General features: G+C 48.8%; 1 protein-coding gene across 2 annotated transcripts in view; it reads left to right on the top strand.

The window, feature by feature from the left end:
• The first annotated feature begins 502 nt into the window (after window positions 1-502).
• The window catches only part of OXNAD1 (oxidoreductase NAD binding domain containing 1), a 138,073-nt gene continuing 118,091 nt past the window's right edge, over window positions 503-20,484 (top strand). Inside the window, exon 1 of one of the 2 annotated variants that reach the window (XM_069648903.1) lies at window positions 503-663. The gene's annotated coding sequence lies outside the window, so the exon portion shown is untranslated. Of the gene's footprint in view, window positions 664-911; window positions 1,043-20,484 lie in introns of those variants that run through there. The other variant, XM_069648904.1, reaches the window with a different exon arrangement.

Genomic DNA, 20,484 nt, shown 5'->3' with positions numbered 1-20,484 from the left:
GCAATACACTTGGGATGGCACACATAACAACCCCCATCCTCAACATACCTCTCAACTCACAGGCTTTTGGCAAAGGTCACTAGCCACTTAGGCAGCTCTCTCACCAGCCAAGCTCGATGCACGCCCATAAGAATTGATGGGCGTTCACCTGCCAAATTTAAAATCGGGTGTTTTCACCCACCCAAGCCAAGAGCTATGAAAGGTTGAGAGCTAAGCCTCAACTGACAAATTCCAATCTTCTGCACGGTACCAAACATTCTAAAATATGAAGTGGTTTACGCAAAGTCGCGTTAAACTGCTTCTCTCACGTCGCTATCCACGGTGCTTTTGGAAGTGGAAGGAATGTCAGTGCTAGTATGCTGCCGGCCATGATGCCGGCCCAAATGTTTGCTTTCCCGCTCAAGAAATGATGACGGGCCGAAGGTAAATTGAGGCGCACGTGCTTACGTCAGGCGTCGGCACGTTAACGTGCACGTCACATGATTCTGAGGAAGGCAGGTCATTGCTAAGGTCCGTTTCTCGAATGGGAAGTGGAAAAAACTGCCTTTCTGGACAAAGACCGGGGTCCGGGCCATGCACATCTTGCACTTTCTTTGTCATTAAACTCTGCAGCCCCCCTGAATGGTTTACAGTTTTGCGGCGGCAACTAGAATTTAAGTCCAGGTGGGTTACTTTAGCCGTAACTGGCGCGTGTTGAATACAGTACTTGTGTGTATGCTTCAGCTTTTGATTTCAATGATGAACGAAGGTCTGGGGGCGCTGCAACCGTTCTCTGAAGCAACATGTTCACCTCTTACTGGTCCGGCGCGTTATATAAACCACTACTCTGCTGTAGCGCTAAGCCATCAGGTGACACGTCGGCTCGCACGGGAATCCGGTAATTCAGTCTAATTGCTTTATTGGGGGTTTCCCGCAGTCCCAGAATGCATTGCTGTCAAAAGCCACGTGACGAATCAGAGAGAAACTGAAATGTTCTTCAGCGTCGCCGTCCTCCCCGCAGACTCGAGCACTGCTGCGAGGAGACCCGTCGCTGACGTGTAGTGTATGACCTTCCTTCTACCTTCGAGTTTCTTTTGAGATTGACATTTTCACTGTCAAATCATTGATCGTGTACAGATCTGTTTCATCTGCACTGAAACTTGAAACTGCTCCCTTAACCCAAGCTTTGGCAAGTAGTAATTACATGGGCAGCGGGACAAGTGCTTACACATTTCTGGCCCTATTGTAATGAGGCGTGCAAGGTCTGGCCAGGTCTATATTAAGCTAATCCTTGCGGTTGCAGGGAAAACTCATATGTTGTTAATGAATTGAAACCTGTTCTCTCACGATACTAAGTTTGCGCGGCATGCCAGTGGCAGCTTGTTTGAAGTGCTGATCTTTTTATTTAATGTCTATCTCTTGCGTTGGCTGTTCTCTGTACCTATGGCTTTCTTCTATTCCTACAGCACACACTAGTCTGTGTAAACAAACATTGCCAAAACGTGTGGTTTATTATTATTATTTTTTTTTTTTATAATTTATTTTTTTGTTATAAAATTAGTGCGAGTGGTTGAAAATTATTTTTTTTTTTTTGGCGAGTGTGAATGTATTGGCCAAGATGGATAGGTAAGTTTGTGACTATATTTAGCTGGGTGGAAGAATGCGTGGAGATATGGATACGAAGATGAATATTGTTTGATGGGTAGATATGTGAATGGGTGGTTTAATGTGGATCATTGAATGGTTGATTATGTTTGGCTGTGTGGACAGATGAGTGAGTGGTTGAACTTTGTTGGATGAGTGCGTACATGGATTAATATTGTATCGGTGGATAAATATGGATGGGTGGGCATATGAATGGACGATTATCTTGGAAGGATGGTGAGTGAATATGGTTTGATGGAGGTGTGGGTGTATATGTTGATGAGTTACTGGCTGAGTGGGTGCATGAATGAATATTCTACCGGTGTATGGATGCATGGGTAATGTAGAAGGGTGGGTGGATGAATAAGTGGTTGCTGCATAAAGGTGGATCGATGAGTGTGACAATGGCAGGCAAAGTAATATCCATTTATTCATTTTGTCATTTGTTATAGCGCCTTTCACCCTAATTATGATCCTAATGCATTTTTGTTTGAACGCCCTGAGAGAGACCGTAGACTAGAAATATTGGTTGGGTTTGGGATGGTGTGCATTTCGGCCATTAAAGTTATGCAAAGGTGGCCAAGTCCCTAGTAGTCATCCATGGCTGAATGGAGTGTCTATGGGTGCAGCACAGGAATACTGTGAACTAAAGGGATGGGTGATTGTGATCAAGGCTATAGTAATGTGGAAAGCTACAGTTGGAATTCTTGATACAAGTAGCTTAATTCTTATGGCAGAGGTGATTTGCAGTAGTGTTTGAGTTATCTGTGTGGAGTGATACCGTGCCTTCTGCTAAGTTGTGACGGTGCACTGTGTTAGAGGAGAAAAGGGTTAGCTTTACAAACAACAATGCTATTTCCTGGGTCACATCTATCTACAAGGAGCAGTGCTGCGTTTCACAGGCAATCTAAGTGCTTGATGAATGCATAATACTCGCCCTCTGAGAGGTTTCTTTTGAGAGTGACATTGCCATTCCTAGATATTTTTAGTGTGATGCATTGCCCCCACCCCCCTCAAGCCCATATGGTTGCAATACCTGGCACACACTGTCAGGGTTCGTTCCAGGTGCAAGTTGCTGGAGTGACTACCTGAGTCCTTCATGTGTACTTGGCGTCCACGCGGATGGCAGAGCAAGGCGGTTGAAGGGAAAGAAGAGGCTAGTAGCTGAGTAGGGCATTGGGGGGGAGGGTGGAGAGTCACAAGGAAGGCCAGGTGCATGGTGCCAAGAGCGAGTAGATCAGCAGGGGAGAGGAGGGACTAAGGCAGAAACAAAGAGGAAGGTCTTGAGGTGCTTCAGGAACTGGAGATGGTTTTCCTCAAGTTTCAGAGTGGCAGGGAGGCTGTTCCAGAGGAAGACCCCAGCCAAAGACAAATATCTACCCTCAGCTCGCTTCTTTGAGAAACATGACCCTGATGGAGTTGGAGGTAGAGGCACGAAGGGCTCGAGAGGGAAGGTGTTTACGAGGAGACAGCAGAATTTATATTGGACCCATGCCCCAGAAAGCCTTGTGGACAATGCAAAGAAATTTTAATTTAATCCTTGCAGCCACAGGGAGCCAGTGGCGAGATTTCAGGGCTGGAGAGATATGATCCCAGGGCTTGAGGTCAAGGACAAGTCTTGCAGTCCTGTTCTGGATAAGTTGCAAAGGGCAGAGAGTAGAAGCAGGTAGGTTTTGAAAGGGGCTGTTACAATAGTCCAGCCTAGAGAGAACCAGGGCTTCAGAGACAGTGAGCTTCTGTGGAAGGAGAGGAAAGGCAGAATACCTCTAAGGAGGTGCAGTAGGAAGTTTGACTTTTTAGAGACGCCGGAGATGTGGGCAGAGAAGGAAAGCGTGGAGTCAAAGATGACCCAGAGGTTCTTATCCTCGCAGGTAGGGGTAGGAGGAGGGCCAAGCGAGGCCGGCCAAAGAGTGAGAGGAGGGTAAGGGTGTGCCGATGAGGAGGATCTCCGTCTTGCTAGCATTCAGGCAGAGATCGTTGGCAGCACATCAATCCTGAATGGCAGATAGGCAATCGGAGATGAGAGAAGGAGAGGCGATGGCAGAGGGAAGCCTGTAAATGAGTGGACTGTCATCAGCATAACACTGAAAGTGGGAGCAGAAAATGGCGATGCGATAAGCGAGAGTTGCCAGGTATTGGTTAAAAGGCCAGGGTGAAAGGTTGGACCCCTGGAGAACACCGCAGGTAGACGCGGAGATAGATGAAAGGAAGGACCCACGTTGGAACTGGGAGGGTCGATCAGAAAGGAAAAAGTTCAGCCAGGCCAGAGCCTGATCGTTGATATCCAGGTTGTTAAGGTCACGGAGACGGTTGAGCAGGATGGTATGGTTGACCGTGTCGAAGGCAGAAGAGAGATCGAGTAGGATGAGGACAGAGGGGATTTTAGAGTCCAGATTGGAGAGCAGATATTCAAGGATGTTCAGGAGAGCAGTTTCTGTGCTTCTGGTAGCTCTAAAGCCAGATTGATGGTCATGAAGACCACCAACCGAATCAGAGTCAAGGTTAAACTGTGAACTGGCCAGCTTTTCAAGGAGTTTGCCTAGAAAAGGGGTGATGGAGATTGGGCGATAGCTGGGCAAGAAGAGTCGGCTGTGGGTTTTTTGAGAAGAGGGTGCACAAGGGAGGGTTTCATGGGGAAAGGGAAGACTCCTGAGGCAAAGGAGAGGTTGCAGAAATCAGCCAGGGTAGGAGTGAGGCTGTCCATATGGTCCTTGATGGTTTTGGAAGAGCAAGGAAAAACCTGTTTTGACAAGGATTTCATAGATCAGACTTGTCTAGAGACCTCGTCAGGGGAGGAAAGAACGAGAAAGAAGGTGGGGTAGTGGCTGTTGGAGCACCAGAGTTCACAGAAGGGAGGGGAGGGGCAGAAGGGGAGGGGATGAGAGGTTGAACAGAATATCATGGGTTTTAGAGCTTAAGTGGGAGGAAAGGGCTGTGCAAAGGGCCTGGGAAGCAACAGGAGAGGTAGAGACTGCAGCAGGGTTGGCCAGCTCCTTGCAGATTTTAAAGAGTTCAGCCGAGTCGTTAGATGCTGCAGAGACAGTCTTGGATGTGGGCTCTCTTCTTAGTATGGACGGAGAGTCTGTATTGCCTTTTTTGGAGCAGGCGACAGGCCAGTTTGTCAGAGGATGAACAAGAGGCCCTTGTTTCCTTTCAGCTCCCTTACGTTTACTAAGTGTAGCAAGGTCAGAGTCATACCAGGAATTGCATTTGGCTTTGAGCTTCTAGCAGATCCTCATGACAGGGTCAAGAGCATCAGAGATAGAAGAGTAGAGCATAGAAAGGGCAGTGTCAGGATGCAAGTCAGCCAGAGGTGGAGTTGGGGGAGAGAAGGTGGCAGCGAAAGCCTCAACTGAATCACGCTTCATGGGACAGATGTCTTAGAAGGTAGTTGGCAGTGTTGGGGTAGGCTTGGCCTGGGGGGGGAAGAGAGGGAGAGATGAGATGAGAGGAGGGAGGGAACGCTCCAGGAGGGAGGAGTGATGGGAGAGATGTTGGAGACAGTGGAGATCAAGACCTCGAGTGTGTGTCCTGCAGAGAGGGTCGGGCCAGAGGGGAGGATGGAAAGGGAGAGGGAATCACAGAGGTCCCAAAAGAACACAGACGAGGAACAGGGAGCACCAAGATAGATATTGAGGTTCACCAAGAAAGAGGAGTTGGTGAGGCCAGGAGTGAGGAGGAGAGGTCCGCCCACACAGAGAGAAATGAGATCTCACCAGGGGGCCGATGGAGAGTAGCAACAGTAAGAGAGTGAGAGAGTGGCTGTGGGAGAGAAGATCCTGCAGACAAGGCATTCGAAAGAGGAGTATGTTTGCGTGGGAATGATGGAGGCGGGAATCCACTCAGGAAAGATCAGGGTTATACCCCCCGACCCCCAAGCTGCATGTAGCCATCAGGGAGGATAGTTATCAACACTTGTGACAGAGCTGGCCGTGAACCATGGTTTGGTAAGACCAAGGACAGCAAGGTCGAGTTCTCCCAAGAGGTGGCAGATGTCAGATGAGTAATTGAGAGTGGGAAGATGAAGAAGGTTGCTAGCCTTAAAGGCCTTCCAGGGAGTGGTAAAAATCGAAGGTATGCCCTTCGGAGGTGAGGAAGAAGCCCGAGGTGGGGCAGAAGAGGAGGGAAGAGAGGGCAAGGTAGCCAAGGTAGGGGAGCAGGGGACAGCAGGAGATGAAAGGAAGTTGAGGGAAGCGCCTATGAAAGAGGAGGAGATTGGCCTGAGGGCCTTGCACCATGACAGTGCCATTTTGGTAGACATTAATGATGACTCTGGAGGAGTCGAAGGAAGCCATGAGAACTTCCCGGCGGGTGCCACCATTAATGGGAGAGGAGACAGGACAGAGCACAGAGATCATAAGGGTCCATAGATCTGGCGAAGGAACGGCAAAGAGGATGTAGGTGAGGGTCTGTCTGGAAGAAGCGCTGGAATAGGTATCGGCGATGGGGAGACCCGGGTTGGCGGCCAAGATATCCTTTTTAAACTTCTTACTACCAGGCTTAGTGAGAATGGAAGGATAGTTGATAGATAAGCAGTTGGAGTAGATGGGAGAAACGGAAAGCGCCACGAGTGAGCAGAGAGAGTAGCAGCAGGAACAGTATGCAAGTACAGTGGTATGGAACAGTCACTGGGCCAGTAGGTTATAGAGAAGTAATTCAATGTAAGCAAAGGGCAAATCGAGTCTGCACGAGGAAAAACAGCTGCAAAATGCAAAACACACTGTGAGTTTGACTTTGAAAGTTAAATGCAAAACACAACCAAGTTTGAAAAGTCTGGGGCAGGGGGTTACTCGCTGGAAGGAGAGATTGGGCATGGAGGAGAGTAGGGTGGAGGAAAGATCAGGGCAGATGGCTTCCTTGTGCCAGAGCGGGATCCGGGAAGGGTGGGGGGCAGGAGGTGGAGAGGGCAAGGGGTCGTGGATGTCAGAGCTGAGAAGCAGAGTGATCAGTCCAGATGAGGGGATAGGGGATATGAGGTTGGACAAGCTGAACACTACATCTAATATGTCACCTGCAATGTGGTTGGGGCCTGATTCGAGTTGTCAGATTAAGGGGGTGTTGAACCAGATATTTAGATCCCCAAAAACATCGAGAGTCGGGTGAGAAAGCAGTATGTCCGATACAAAGTCACTCAGGGAGTCTCCAAAGGTTTCGTCATACCCGGGGGTTCTGTAAAGGAGGAGGAAGCTTGCGGAGAAAGGAGAGGATTGGAATCTTACGAACATGGATTTGCAGTCATGATTGCAGGGTTGTTTCTCGACCTGTAACAGTGTGAGGTGAGGTTTGTGGAGGATGTCTATACCCCTGGCTGTGCTGTGGGTGTTCGGGGAGTACACTTGGGGGGGGGGGGGGGGGGGGGAGGCCTTGTGTGCAGAGGGGGACGTTGTCTGAGTACCAGGTTTCAGCGATGAAACGGATGTTTGTGTTTTCATCGGAGATGAGGGCAACACATGTTTGTTTCTGGAGACTGATCTGGCGTTGATGAATATGCAATAGCGAGTGTGGGGGGGGGGGGCTATGTCCTCAGCAGGGGTGGGGTGAGAATAAGGATGGAGATGCTGCGATTTGGGTAAGAAGAGGGGGAGGGAGAAAGAGGGGATTAGATGGGAGGGTTGAGCAAGGGGGGGGGGAGTAGGTCAGTGTGTTGCGGAAAGGGAGTGGGTGATCAGGGAAAAGCCTGGATTGTGACGGCCTTGCGTGCAGAGTAGAGGACGTCATTGGAGAACCAGGTTTCAGTGATGAAAAAGATGACTGCGTTTTCGTTGGAGAGGAGGTCAAAAAAATTTTTTTTTATGGTGACCTGTCGTTGAGCAGGGGTGGGGTGCATAATGTTCTCAGCAGGGGTTGGGTGAGGATAAGGAGGGATTTGCCATGGGTCGGGTAAGAAGAGGGGGAGGGAGAAAGAGGGGCGAGGCGGAGAGGATGGACAGGGTTGGTCAATGGGGGACTGAGTCGGTGTGTTGTAGAAAGGGGTTAGAAGGGGAGGGAGGAGTGCGGTTAGTGGCAGCTGTGAGTAGGTCTTCTGCCCCTGGGCCGTTTTTTGAGTGGGGGTCTGCCAATGGTGTGGGTGAGGGCCAAAACTCCAGAATCTGCAGACCAAGGCTGAGCGGGCTATGCTTAATGAAGCGAAGGCTGAATGCCTAGGTGGTGGCGATTGGGCCGTGAGAGATGGAGGGAATGGTGGTGAGGGCAAGGGTGGAGTGGTGAGTGAAACTAGGGCGAGGGTTTTATCAGGGGGGAGGGAGAGAGAATGGAGAGGATTGGGTAGCAAGGGGAGGGTGCAGTAGGAGAGGGGAAGGAGGTGGAAACAGAGAGGTAGGGAGGGGGGAAGATTGTGGAGGAGGGTGGGGTAGCTGTGGAAGAAAGGGCTGGTGGGTCGGTGAGGGGGTGCCAGCTGGTGGGGGGCATCAGCTGAAGGGGAGCTTTGGCCAAGGCTGTGTGTGCTGTACTGAGGGATGGGAAGGTTGCGTGTAGGACAGGTGGGGTTTGGGCAGGGCGATAAAGGCGGGGGAGGGGTTGGCCCAGGAGCGGGGGGTGGAGGGAGGTGGACTGGCTTGGGATGGTGGTGGGAGAAGGGAGGAGGGGTGGGACTGTCGGAGGTCTCAGAGTGGGAAGAGGAATGGGCAATCTGAAGTGGGATGGGGGACTGGTGGGGTGATATGAGGGATGGGGGTGGGGGTCTGAGCTTCTGGTGCCTGATGCATTGGACAGCTTCCCTGGCTTTGAAATTATTTGGCTTGGTTGAGAACTAGGTTAGAGGCTCGAGAGGTATGCAAATGGGCTGCATGCAAAAATACGGCTGCCTTGCAGAATTATGTTTGATGCAGAAAATGGCTCATTTGCACAGTTGGGCTAAATGTAGGATACGGCTGACTGACAAAAATAAGGCTACCTTACACAATGGGCTGAGTCCAAAATATGGCTACTTTACACAGATTGGCTAAATGCAGCCAGTGTCTGCCTTAGTGATATAGGCTGATGCAAGGTTAGGCTAGATACAGAAAGTCAACCTAGGCTATATGTTATTGGGCATTTGTATAGCGCCTGTGTACCATTGGTATTATCTCAAAGCACTGTGGGTTATAATGCGCCTATTCACAATTTGTTTCAAGGCACAAAAAGACAAGAGGGTGGGGATAAAAAGGAGGACAAAACAAAAACGATCCTACTAGGCCTAGTGACATTAGGATCATGCAAGTGCAGCGGGGGTGCTGGTCAGGTTAGAAAGGCCCAATAGAAAAAGTGACTGCCAGGGAGACCAGGTGGACAGAGCCAGGGGAAGGAAGGTCTGCAAGCTAAGGTAAGGGGTTGGAAGGGCTACAAGGGTTTTGCCTCAGACAGACCAGTGTGGGGCGTGAGAGGAGGTCGGAAGGGCAAGTGCATGTTGAGGTGGGCGGAGGGGTTGTCGGGGAAGACGAAGTGCAGGGGTAGACTGGATTGGGGGAGCATGGTGCCTTTAAATACTCTGAAGGAACCGGGTAGCAATTCAAGAGGCAGACGGGGACATTAGCAAGGGAAGGAAGAAGAGAAAAGGAAAGTCTTGAGAAGCTTTTAGACCTTAAGGAGATCCGGCTGAAGTCTGAGTGGGGCAGGGAGGCCTGCAGAGGAGAGATCGACCTCCCCACCCCACTCTCTGCTTTGAAGAGTATCTGATCGGCTTAGAGTTAGACGACCAAAGGGTTCGAGCAGGGAGGTATTTAGGGAGAGAGTTGGATGTAGAGTGGTCCCAGGGCCCAGAAAGCCTTTTGGATTGATTGATAGGTTATTTATAATGCGTTTATACACAAGTGTTTAAGTGCAAGGAAGGCAGGGCCTCCAAAGGGACATGCCTCAAAAGTGCAAGGAAGGCTAGGTGGAAGTGAAGGGAGGGCAGAAGGCAAGTGCAGGGGGCTGAGGGGACAGGTGTCCTATATGACTCAGGAGCACCAGGCAGCCAGTCACATAACTGAGCAGGAGGAAGGGAAGGTTGGCAGAGGGAAGGCTGAGAGAAAAGGAGGCAGGGAAAGGTTAGCAGGGGAGAAGAGGAGAAATGGAAGGTCTTGAGCTTCCAGAACATTAGGAGGTCCGGGTCTACGCAAAGGGTGGCAGGTAGGTCATTCCAGAGGGAGAACCTGCAGAAGAAAGAGATCTACCACCCAGCCTCTGCTCTCTGCTTGGAGAAGCGAATCACCTACAGAGAATTTGAAGTAGTCGACCTGAGGGCATCTGGAAGGAAGGTACTTGGGAAGAGAGCGTTGGAGAAATGGCCCTCAGAAGGCCTTGTGGATGAAGCAAAAGTTCTTGAACCTAATCTGGCAGCCACCGGGAGCCAGTGGAGGGATTTCAGAGCCGGTGAGATGCAGTCCCCGAGCTTGAGGCCAAGGATAAGTCTTGCTATCCTGTTTTGGATGAGTTGCAGAGGGCGGAGGATGGAGTTGGGTAGATTGAGAAAGAGGCTGTTGCAATATGAGCTTCTGGGGAAGGAGAGAAAAGGTAGAATACCTTTTGAGCAGGTGCAGTTTTTGGAGATGTCCGTGATGTGTGGAGAGAGTGGAGTCGAAGATGACCTCAAGGTTTTTTGCCTCACAAGAGGGTGAGGGCACAGGGCCAAGGGAGGCCGGCCAGAGGGGAAGCAGGAACAGCGGTCCCAATGAGAAGCATCTCTGCCTTACTGGCATTAAGGCAGAGATCATTACAGACACACCATGCCTGAATAGTGGAAATACAGTCGGGATGAACGAGGAGGAGGCTGAGGGTAACCTGAAAAAGAGCTGCGTGTCATCTGCATAACAGTGAAAGTTAGAGGAAAAGGTAGTCCAGCAGACGAAGATCCCCAGATAGACATTGAAAAACAAGGGCAGGGGGCTAGATCCCTGGGGAACACCCCATGATGAGAGTGTGATGTAGGAGAGGAAGGATCCAAGTTCAACCTGGGAAGGTCTGTTCAAAAGGAAAGATGATAGCCACGCCTGATCTGTGATGCCCAGGTTATCTCAGAGACTGGTGATCAGGATGTTGTGGTTCACTGTGTCAAAAGCAGAAGGGTCGAGAAGGATGAGGACAGAGGGGGAGTTAAAGTCAAGGCTAGAGAGCAAATCTTCACGGGTGTTCAGGAGAGCAGTTTTCTGTGCCTCTGACTGCTCTGAAGCCAGACTGATGGTCATGGAGACACCCAACGGATTGTGTTGGAGCGGTAGCTGGGAGATAACCAATTTCTGCAGGAGTTTGCTCAGGATAGGAATAATCGAGATTGGGCGATGGTTTTCCAGGTTGGATGGGTCATCAGAAGGCTTTTTGGGCAGGGCGTGCACAAGGCAGTGCTTGAGAGAGAGGGTGAAGCAGAGGGTCGTGCATTTGATCCTTGAAGCAACCATGAGCCAGTGGAGAGAGTTTAGGGCTGGAGAGATGCGGTCCCTGGGCTTAAGGCCAAGGAGAGGTCTCACAGTTCTGTTCTGGATTAGTTGAAGGGAGGAGTTAGCCAGATTGAGGAAGCAGCTTTTGCAGTAGTCCAGCCTGGAGAGGACCAGAGCTCTGGAGACATTGAGTTTCTCGGGGAAAGTGAGGAACGGGAAAATGCCTCTGGGAGGTGCAGCTGAGAGTGGGCTTTCTTTGCAAGGTCTGTGATATGAGGAGAGAGAGGGGTTAAAGATGACACTAAGGTTTTTTCTCGCACAAGGGTGAGGAGAGGGGCCCCATGTAGGGCAGACAGAGTGTGGGAGGGAAAGCGGGAGCAGGGGTCCCAGTGAGCAGGATCTCTTGTCTTACTGGCATTAAGGCAGAGGAGGATGGAAGCATGAAAGAGAGCCGCGTAACACTTCCAAGTTAGGAGAGAAGGCAGAGATCAAATTGGGTAGTGGGGCTAGGTAGATGTTGAATGCCAAGGCGAGAGGATAGAGCCCTGAGGGGCACCGATGGTGGAGAGAAAAGGGCCCAGTTGAACCTAGGAAGGTCAACCAGTCCAGGGCCAGGTCCATGCTGCCAAGGTTATCACTGAGCCGATTTATTAGGGTGGCGTGATTGGCTGTATCAAAGGAAGGGAAAAGGTAAAGGAGGATGAGAACGGAAGGAGAGCTGGAATCGAGATTAGAGAACAAGTCTTCACGGGTGTTCAGGAAAGCAGTTTCCGTGCCCCTGGCAGCTCTGACGCCAGACTGGTGGTCGCGGAGACAACCAACAGATTCAGTGTGGTGGATAAGCTGTGAAATGGCCAGCTTCTCAAAGAGTTTGCCTAGTAAGGGGGTAGTGGAGATAGGGATGTAGTTTGCCGGGCAGGAAGGGGTTGGCAAAAAAAAATTTGTTTAAATTTTTATTTTTAGGAGAGGGTGCCCAAGGGGAGTGCCTGAGGAGTGATAGGATAGCTCCAGTGGTAAAGGACTGATTGCAGAAATCGGCCAGCGCTGGAGCAAGGGAGACCATGTTGTCCTTGATGGTTCTGGAGGAGCATGAGAGCACCTGTTTCAATGCCCACTATGCAAGTTATGGTCGACTAACACTGATGTGGCAAATCCCATATATTTAAAGAAGTGTATTTGGGTACCTTACTTTCCTCTATTGTTTAGATGTGAGTTACTGAATGTGTCGTTATCTTGGCTTACTGCTGAAGTAATTCCACTATACAATCAATCATTGGCAAGGCCAACAGTTTTGGCTTTTCTATGGGCCTGGATTTGCCAGACACTACAGTAATGGCACTAACTGGCCATGAATGATGTTGCAAAATGGCGTGCGTGCCTGTGAATACAATGGCAATTTTAAATGCCGATACACAAACCAAAAATGTTGGCTTTGCCAATGCCCCCCCATGTCTTTGGTGAAATACACGCATACTGCTTATAATTCAAGTGGCTGTAGGCAGACCTGCTGAAGACATTCTTATTGCGCCAATGTGTTTACAGCTCCAGTTATGCCATAACTCTCAGAAGGCTGCTTGAAATAAGTGATATTTTTTTGGCTTGAGATGGCAGTATGGTTTCTTTGGGGGGGGGGGGGGAAGAGTCGAAAGTGGGTAGGAATAACCATAGGGATTAGCATGGCCCTGGGAAGTCGATAGGCGGGAAATAATACTAATGACACCTACAAGCTTTGTGTCCCCTCTCATATGCCACCTCCCGCTATGCTGTACTCCAATGCATACTGCTCTTTGTAGATGGAACCCTATCATTCTTGGAAAACAAATATGTAAGTTCTTTAAGCTGTTACCCAAAAGGCGATGGAACTTTAATGTGGAAAAACTAAATCTTTGGTCTGCGCCCCAAGAAGAAAGAGACATCGGAAACTGAGTCTATGTATACATGGTGAGAAGATTATATTACTTGGCCATGTAATTAACTTGTTAAAGTAGCTGAAGGGACCAAAATGTGGAAAGTAGCCCGATTTCGAACCGCAGTAGCTCTGCCACATTAAGATTTTGGAAATTAGCAGTCAAACTAACAAATGAAGTGTATACGAAGTGAGCCATTTCTCTTCCTCTCTGTGGAGCATAATTTATGACTATAGGTATTTATCTTTGAATTCGACTTGATGAAAATGTAGTATTGTGCTTCTCTTAATGGATTAGTGTCTTGTTGAACCCAAATATAAGTAGATATGATTGGTTAAGGGAGGGTGTGAATCTCGTAAGAAGTCCCTTCCTTGGGGTTAGTCATGCGACGGATACAGCAAACGTAAGCATTTGGGAAACCCGAAGCATATGGTTCTGGAACATACCTGTCTAGAAAAAATATAGCGTCAATACTCCAGCCCAGTCTCCTTTAGAAGTAAATATTAGGTATGTTGGCACTAGCAGGGTTCGAAATTCCTGACCATTTTTCCTGCCCCTACCCTAGGAGGGCCTGGTTGGCTTAAACTCAACAGCTAATGGAATGGAAATAAAGAATTATTAGGACACACTTAAATATAATGGATCATCATACATAATGAACAAAGGGTTAGTATGCATCTCATGTGAAAGTTAGATTTGCGATGCACTGTGCGCTCGCTCCTGGTTCCCCAGAGGTAGCTCCTGCATAATGGGCGATGCCCGAAACCCAGGAGCTAGTTTTAGCTCCCGCTAATTCTGTGTTGAAACCATGGTAGCAATTATGGTGACGTTGTGTTTTGTGATGGTGTTGCTGTTGGGCAATTAATAATAATAATAATAATAATAATATTATTATTTTTTTCCTAAAGCCCTGCTGGCAGTAAGACTTTAGTAAGCTATCCAGTGGTTTGTAGATCCTCCCCCCACCCCCAACTCTTAGTATCAGTCTGTACTAGCTCAGCAACCTGGTAGTGTGCCAGAGCAGTCAGGCTCATCTTAAGAGGAAGATGTGAGTTGTAGCTAAGTACACTGAATCTTAGCTAGACGGGCACAACAAAGAAGCACTTGCACATATATTTATATAAAAGAAATATATATTCACACCAGAATCAATTTAAATACTTCAGACATTTACTATTGAACATTTGGGAATACTAGATAACACACTTCAAAGGGCACTTACGCTTTTGTGTTTATTCAAGATTACATTTGTAGCAACGTTGGTATTGGGAAAGATTTCCATTTATGTGTTAATGTCCCACCAGTTGTGAAGCCCTCCTCACACTCCAACTTTTTGCTGTTGTCTGACCATCCTAGCCTGACTTTTGCCAGTGGGGTCAAGCCTTATGCTGGACCCCGCTGGGTTTTCGCTCACTTTGTCTTTAAGGGCATGTCAGTTTCCCCATAACAGTCAGTACTGGGAGACTTTGTTTCCCTTAGTCTTTTACTTTGATGCTAGTTTTTAACAACATGTTAACAGTGCACAAAGTACCTTACGGTATAGTGCGCTGTGGTCTTCCTTTAGTTTGTAAGGTTAAGGGATTTTTCAGTATTAGTAAAAATGTGCCTTGGACAGAGCTGGTGGCATCTGTTGTTTTTCATATATCTTTAACCCTTTGGTGTGGTCCATATGGCATTTGGCCCAGGACAGTGACTTGGCCCCAATATGGCCATTCCACAAAGTACTTTGTTCTGTCCTTTGGCCATGTCCCTTTGCCTTCCCCAGGTCGAGCAGACCCAGGAAAACCCTTATTTGGTTGTGCAGATTCCTTTGGCTGGCTTCTGCATATCGTGTTTGTGTCTCCAGGATGTGGGCTGGACTGTCTAGTTCCAATACACATCATAGTTGCCAGGATGTCTGGTGTGCTGGGAATGACTGGGACCACAGTGGTCTGTGATTGGTCCGCATCTGGGATGCCCTTATGTGAGCTGATCTCTCATTGGGTCCTCTTTGTTTTGGCGCGAAGGAGATTCTGGATGAGAAGGCCCCTTATACCCATGCCAGGTGTAAAGACTGGAGGGGGGGATGTCTGTACTTCTGCTCGCTATATGGTAGAGGAGAGGCACAGAGGACCCCAGCCAAGATTCTCTATTATTGGTACGTGGTCGAGCAATCGAGGCCTAGCTTCTCAGGAGGTGATGCAGGCTGGTTCTTAAGTACAGTGTAGTCCCCAAACACCCACAAAGGAATGTCCACAAACTGTATTAGTTAAAACAGTCTTTATATAATTAATATTCAAGGTTATGTACAATATCACGATAACTCACTTTGTACTCGGTTATCTATAATGGCAAATATGCAGTTCTAAGTGGTAGCACAATTACTATTACATCTCTTTAAAGTGCATCAACTGTACGGTTAAATGTCACACATTAGTTCGTAAAGGAAACCAACAATAGATATAAGAGGAAAGCAGTTGGTTAGAACAATTGGCAGAATACTGTCCCCGAGACCTAGACAGTTCTGTGTGGAGATTCCCCCCCACCCCCACAACCTGTAGAATAAAGATATACATCACAAGCCTAGTCTATATATTGTTCACAAGAGACTTTCCAAACGATCAGCAACCCCATAGTACCTGGCGTTGTACAGTTCCTCGTCGGGGAAATCGACGGCCCTTCTTGAGTGCACTCCCTTTAAGGCAGGAGCCACGGGTCGTCGAACGTCCGGCGATGAACACATGTGAGCTACGGCGGTGAAGTGGCAGCTTCGTTCCTAGCGGTGCTTGTCAACTGGGAAGCGTAAACGTCCTGCAAGGAATGGTTTGCGGGGCACCTCGATATTGATAGTTCTGGACCGCAAAACATTTGAAAAACTGTGGCCCAGCAAGGGTGTCGAGTCATCGGCGTCTCTGTGGTCATTGGGTGTTGGAAAACCCACCAACGTATGCTCCTGGGCGCGGCGGTGCGGACAAGCGCCTCCGTGAATCGAAAGTTCTTAGGCAACGGGTGCATAGTGGCTCTGGTCGTCGACAGTGGCGTACAACAGTCCGGGGGCTTCTCTTTGGGATTCCATGGCAGTCCCCACCTCCGGTCGGCAGCCTGTCGTAGGTCTGTCTACCAGGGATCAGCTGGTGCACGATGGTCCCTCGTAGCTCAGGAAAAGGGCGCCTTGCCAGGTCTTCTCTGGGTCATTCCTTGGAAACACAGCAGCTTTCAGATTGATGAAGTAGAGTAGCAGCAAGACTTCTCTTCCAGCAGGGCTTCAAGGTTAAGCTTCAGTTTCACTCCAGTTACTCTTCGTAGTTTGGACTTCAGCTTCTGAGCACGAATTCTAGCAGTGATAGGCCCCCAGATATACTAGTTGATCTCCCATTCATTTTGCTGGGTCACACTAAGGCAACCAATCGGTCAGAAGGGCATTCATGCAGGCAGGCATCCAATCGGGTGCATAGTGCATTCAGGCCAGTCACTTCTCTCCAGACACTTGCAACAAGTTATGTGTATTGGGGCAAGTACCCCACCATTCAACACTCCACGCTGCATTTATACCAGCTTCGGGCAGGGCTGTCTCAGTCATTGTGTCAAACACCAGAAAACAGACATCCACAACAAGAAGTGCATATTGGTCGCACACTCCATTCACCCAGGTCCCACCCACAGGGTGTACCCACAACATACAGTCACTGGGAAGACTCCAGCTAGTCTGGCCTGGACTTCACAACAACACCATATGGAACTTACACCAACAGCCGGTCAGGGGGTACGGACAGAGTCAGAGCTTCCCAGGACTTTGGAAAAACAAGGTAACAGGCAATAGAAAGCAAGAGGCCACAGGGGCCATCTTGTTTCCTATCGGGAATCAACTGATTCCAATGGTAGGGCCTGGGTATCCCAAAATAGAGTATACACGGACCACCCGTCAAATTCAGCATGGAGCTGCCACAAGCCGATACCCTGCTCTGTGGGCCACCCACAGGTGCCCAAAAACATACACTTGGGGAACAGGGTTGTACCCTCAACCATGGGTGCCATAAGGGTATCCCATGAGTCTGTACAGCAAACCAAAAGAGAGCTGCACCGCCAGGAGTCCCACATGAACTGCGCGGAAAACACGACATAACACATGATAAAAAGCAGTAAAGGACAAGGATACGGAGGCCCTGGCTCTCCGATGCATTTCCAGCATCACAGCAGGTCGATCTCTTGAGTTCTCACCGAACTTGTGATAGGAGCCAAGTATTCTGAAACCAAGAAGTGGAGCCGAGGAAACGCTGGTGACCCGCTGGAAGGTTTGGCACCCTGAGGCCTCTGTCGTCCTGCTGGACCCCCTATTCCTGAACGTACTTGGGTCTGAAAAGGTGCTTTGAACCACTGGAATAGTGTAACTAACCATTCTCGGCACCTCTAAATTAACCTCTGAGCAAACCTTTTCGGAAATGTTCCTGGACTGGCCAGTGAGCTGACCAGATTGCACCGGACCTTTGCCCTCGAACCGCTTCTGTCTCAAGTTGACACTTGAGCATTTGGAGACTGTAAGCTCTGGGTATAAGGCACTCTCCCGCCGAGTTTCACGCAGTCACTGTGTCGCCCTTCTGTGGTGACAAACTTTGTGGGTGCCTTGCTATTGTGCCCCCCCCCCCCTTACCCCCCTGCCCTCAGACCTACTGTAGGGGAATTGGCCTGATCCCTTCATCAGGAGAGGAGAAATCGCCGCAGAATCAATCCTCCCTGGAATGCTGCCCCTGAAAGCCTGCAGGATTTGACTGCTGAATTTTGGTCCGCAGTGCACTGAGGGTCGGTGAGTACCGGTAGCCCCTGGCGCATCCAACAATTTTTACGCACGAGTGTCCCCTGATGGCCACTTCTTTTATTTTTTTAACGAGGTAGCCTGTGCTACCAAGCTATTACCAAATCTTGGATCCTGTTCTGCCTTCATGGGGAGACTCTCCTCAAATAGTGGGAATGTATTCTTCACTACCTCACCCAGCTTTTTGACCTGCTTCAGCCCCTGAAAGAGACCCCGTTTTTGGCTCATCCGCACGATCGCCTGCATCAGCACCGAAAGTACTTATGAGCACAAGGCTTCACTCATCATAGGGACTGGGTTGCCTCTTTGTTAGGGTTTGATAAGTGAAGGACAGCCTAAATAATATTTGCACTGTTTGCTCCCTTTCTTCACAGGTTCTGGAGCCTTACTGTGCACTATTCCTTTAGGCCATTGGTAACTGTATATATGTTTAATAGTAGAGTTGTGTTGGTTTAGTGATTACTGCTGATATTTGCTTTTGTGTTTGATTTAAAAGGCCTTTAATAAATGTATATGTATTTTTGATATACACCTGATTAAGAGTAATTTGTAGTGTTGTTTACTCTGTGTGCTCATTGTGGGCTTTCAATCACTATCACCCCTCCTGAGACCTAGTCTTGACGGCCGCCAATGCTACCTTGGTTGGTCTGGCTTGTCCAGAAGGTTACCATCTATGCTGGCCTTCTGGACCTCTTCCCACCAGGTCAGAGTTCAGAAATCCATCTTAACATTTGGGGAAAACACAATGTTATCGTATTATCGGTTATTGCGCACTCATGCGGTTTTCAACAGGTTGTACTGCAAACGCATATAGAAAAGTGACTTTTAGGGAGGTAAATAAGTGGTTAGTGCAACATGAGCTTAGTGAAACGTTCTAGAGACGGTTTCCTCACATGGCAAGTATTTGAAGTCCCAAAACACAACCATAGCTAGAGGCAGTTCGGAGAGGGCTTGAAACCTTGACAAACAGCAAATTTTGAAGAGTTCTTGCGGATTTCTTCCAGTGTCTAAAGTTATTGAAGCAGCAAGTTGGCAACTAACACAGGGGATCTAAACGGACTCGAGAAGGGGACGCAAGCAGCGGCTTGTGTCAGAGTGGGTTTCCCTGGACACCTCTACGTGCACTCCAAGGCTCTGGAGCTACTTCATGGAATTGGGTAAGCAATACCTTTTTCCCCACAGTACATTTTGGTTTAAAGAATGTGTTTGTGTTGGCTTCTTCACGATGTGGCAGCTCTTGGCTCGACCTCTGGATTCCTTGGTCTGATGACGAAAGGCATAACAATGGACTGTATCTCTCAGCAACAGTCTCGAGGGAGGATCTTTAGCATGACTTTCAGTAACTTCTTGGTTCACTCTGTGGTTTTGGCGCCTTTGCAGCAGCACCAATAAAGGACACGGATTGCCCGGTCATTCATCTTCGCTTCCTGTAGCCCCACGCTCCGGTGGGGGGGGTGTGGGTTTCTGGGCGAGTTGGATTGGGTCTCTGGAGTGTCCTTACAGTTTCAGCCTTTCCACGAAGATGCACTTGAAATGGGCAGCAGGTCTCCTGGTATTGGGGTTCTGCAGCTCTGGAAGCTTCTAGGATCTCGGGAGATGGCTTGTTTCCAAGTCCGTCTTGGGACTGGTTGTTGCCACCTGGAGTTGTCCTCTTTGGTGCTGTTCTGTTGCATAGAAAATGGGGTCAGGACTGCAGTTTTCGCTTGACGGGCTTGCAAAGGGTCTGCGGGCGTCTATGGTCATCTTCTTCAGTTACCTCTGTTTCCTGTGGTCGACTTGCTTTACACCCCAGAAGCCTCACCTTTTTATACAGCTCCAGAACACACACCTCTAATCTCTCAGCGTTTTACTGAAAGGGGCTTTTGGCTGTCCAATCAGGACAGCCAGACCCCCTGTAGGAGCTGGACCTATTCGGGCACTCTTGCAGACAAAGGACAGGGGGTGGATCACCCCCCCCCCTCCTCCCCCCACCCCTACTTCCTGGCTGCCCAGACACTCTGGAGCCTAGGTGGGGGTTCATATTGGTGCCTGCCAAAGGCAAAACGCACACACAGATCTCCCCCACCCCTCCCAGAATGGTAGAGGAAGGGCTAACAAAGAACAAGCATGCTACTAATGGTGAAAAAAGGATACCCCAAGTTGGTCCTTGGGTGCCCCTATTGTGCACTGCTGTGGCTATGGACAGTTGTGGTATAATAGTGGGTAGAACCTGTCCACTGCCTCGAGCCATAACTAGGCGATTGTTTAAGTGACTAAAAAGTCATAGAAGCAGAGAGAAGTGGGATACTAGGTATCCCTTTGGCACTCCACTGAGGGTGGTGTGCCGTGTCTCAGACCATAATAGTTTTGGTAGAGACACCAAGTGTGTCTCTATCCTCAAGAACTGTAGCTACTTAAGGATATTGAAAAACAATCTTAAAAGAGGACCCATGGGTCCCCAGCAACACTGCCCATAAGGAGCTGTGTGCTGCAGTAGAACACCACAAATGCCTTTAAGAGGTATGGAGCAGTCAAGACACCAGAGTACAGGTGAATACAAAGAATAGAATTTCAAAAGACAGAGCCCACAAGAAAAAGGTTCCACTCATTTTATGATTGCAAGAAAAGGGTCCAGAAGTACAGCAAAAAATGCTGGGGGGGGGCTCTCCCTAGGAGAGGGGAAGAAGCACAATAATGATCTCACTAACAGTTGCTATATCATCATTACTTTTTATATAGGCCCTAAATTCCTAAGAAATGTGCAAGCAATTGTTTAAACGTGTAGGGGGAGAAAAAGAAAACGCCATTCACGGTACTTTTAAATTTAAAAAAAAAAGTTTTTACTATGACTATT

This window comes from Ambystoma mexicanum, chromosome 2q (assembly GCF_040938575.1).
Source record: "Ambystoma mexicanum isolate Mex_15411 chromosome 2q, UKY_AmexF1_1, whole genome shotgun sequence".
In the NCBI taxonomy this organism is placed as follows: Eukaryota; Metazoa; Chordata; class Amphibia; order Caudata; family Ambystomatidae; genus Ambystoma; species Ambystoma mexicanum.
The sequence above is the reverse complement of the archived record's forward strand: the minus strand, read 5'-3'. Positions and strand labels throughout refer to the sequence as shown.